The sequence below is a fragment of the Periplaneta americana genome, chromosome 3, assembly GCF_040183065.1.
Source record: "Periplaneta americana isolate PAMFEO1 chromosome 3, P.americana_PAMFEO1_priV1, whole genome shotgun sequence".
In the NCBI taxonomy this organism is placed as follows: Eukaryota; Metazoa; Arthropoda; class Insecta; order Blattodea; family Blattidae; genus Periplaneta; species Periplaneta americana.
The window spans coordinates 102338274-102340773 of NC_091119.1; the positions used below are offsets into that span (position 1 = coordinate 102338274).

Sequence of the window (2500 nt, forward strand, 5' to 3'; positions counted from 1 at the left end):
AATGCAGCTGAAATCATAAGTTCACAAAATGGAGAACGTAATGTAAGTGAAAATTCAATAAGACCTAAATTTATAATGACAAATAGAAGAAATACTAGACATTTGGTAGCAGAAGTGAATCCTGAAACATGGAGAAACATAGTGCAAAGAAAACTGAAGATTGGTTGGCAGATATGTAATGTTGAGGATTATGTAAAAATCAACAGATGCTTTAAATGCAGCAAGTTCAACCACAGAGCAGAGGAGTGTAAGGGAGAGGAAACTTGCCCTCTTTGTACAGGGACACATAAATTGAAGGAATGCAAAGCAACACAAAATGAGCTAAAATGTATCACCTGCGTCACACATAATAAATATAATAAGAATGACAAAGTATGTGAAAATCACTCATCTTTAGATAAAAACTGCCCGGGTTTGCAATCAATAATAAGGAAGTACAGACAAAATACGGAGTACTAAAATGGGAGGCCCTGGAACACCATATACCCAAAGCAAACTGATGAATAAAATTCAAGTCAGAAATACACAAATAAATGTCATACAAATTAATTTACAGCACTCCAGAACAGCAACAGATAATTTAATGGAAATAATAAATCTCCAAGGAATAGATATAGTCCTCATTCAGGAACCATATATAATAAAGAACAAGGTAGCAGGAATCTCCAGAAACTTTAAAATACTGAGTCAAGGAGAAAATAAAATCAGAGCTGCAATATTAATCGCAAATAGATATATCGACGCGATTCTCATAAGCCAACTGACTGATGGAGATGCAGCAGTTATAGAAATTATCTATGGAAACCTAAGGTTCTATGCAGCTAGCATTTACATGGACATGGAAACTGATATCAACAATGATCTGAGAAAGATGGATAAAATAATAGATTACACTAAAGGATCAGGTCTACTGATTGCCGTGGATAGTAATGCTAGATCCAAAACATGGCACGACACAATTACGAACCCCAGAGGAAGAATTATAGAAGAATATCTGAGCTCGAAACAACTTTACATCATGAATGAGGAAAGCGAAAACACAACATTCGAAAGTAAAAATGGGAAGAGCAATAACGACTTAACAATAACCAACAGTAAATTAATGCCAAGACTCAAAGAATGGGAATGTGGAAGAGAAGAAAGCTGCTCAGATCACCGTTATATCACCTATAATATTAAACAATGTATAGATGAAATAACAGAACTCAAATTCTATGGTACAAAATATATCTTTAATGAAGAAAAGTTGGAAGAATTTAGTAAGGTCATAAAAAGGGAACCGTAATAATGTTAACAAATAACATAACAACAGAAGAAATAGACGAGGAACTGAGTAGACTGACTAGCACAGAAACAGACTCTGAAAAAATAGTTCAACAGTTTGAAGAAAACGTTAGCAAAGCATGCAAAAAATGTTTTAGAGTCTCTAAACCAACAAATAAAATAAATAAGAGAAAATCGCTCCCCTGGTGGACCACTGATCTGACAATTATGCGCAAAAAGACAAATGCACTAAGACGACGATACCAAAAAACAAAAAATAATCAGGAATTGAGAGAACAGCGAAAAACGCAATATATGGAAGAAAAGAAGTATGAGAAAACCATAAAAAAAGAAAAAATAGAATCATGGAAACAGTATTGCAATCTCACATCATCAAACAATCCCTGGAATGCAGTTTATCGTTTAGCAACAGGAAAAACAAGAAGCTCCCCACATCTGACTACTCTAACGAAACCTGACGGCACAGCTACACAAGATCTTAAAGAGACAATGAACTACATGCTGGATTACTTCGTTCCAGAAGACAAGGAAACTGAGGACAATGAATATCACAAACTTGTAAGAACAGAAAACCTCAATTACATAGCAACTCAGAACGACCGAGAATTCACACAGGGAGAAGTAAAAGACATCTTAGAAAGAATGGATCCAAGGAAAACACCTGGAGAAGATGGAATCACTAGTAAGATCTTACTTAAAGTCTTTGAAAGCTTTCCGAAATATATGACTGCCATTTATAACAGCTGTCTAAGAATTGGTAATTTCCCTGAGCAATGGAAGAGAGCTACATTAATACCTATAGTGAAGCCAGGAAACGAAAAAATCTCAGAGGTCAGAAAATATCGCCCGATCAGTTTATTGAACACAGCAGGGAAAGTGCTAGAGAAACTTTTAATCAGCAGAATATCTCATCATGTGTACACAAAAAATTTAGTTAACGATAGTCAATATGGCTTTACACCACAAAAAAGTACTACAGATGCAGCAATGGCAGTCAAAGGCTACGTTGAAGAAAACTTAAGAAGCGGCCAGAGCGTGGTGTTGATAAGTCTCGATGTACAGGGAGCCTTCGATGCCGCCTGGTGGCCTAGTATACTGAAGAGCCTGAGAGATTTCAACTGTCCAAGCAATTTGTATAATCTTACAAGAAACTACTTCAGTCAGAGAACTGCAGTCTTGGCAGTTAACAACATTAAAATTGAGAGAAAAGTAAGCA

General features: G+C 35.8%; 1 protein-coding gene across 1 annotated transcript in view; it reads left to right on the forward strand.

Moving 5' to 3' along the window:
- Nucleotides 1–2500, forward strand: part of LOC138696340 (DNA polymerase alpha catalytic subunit-like) — a 575659-nt gene that overhangs the window by 345351 nt on the left and 227808 nt on the right. The gene's annotated exons all lie outside the window — the stretch shown is intronic.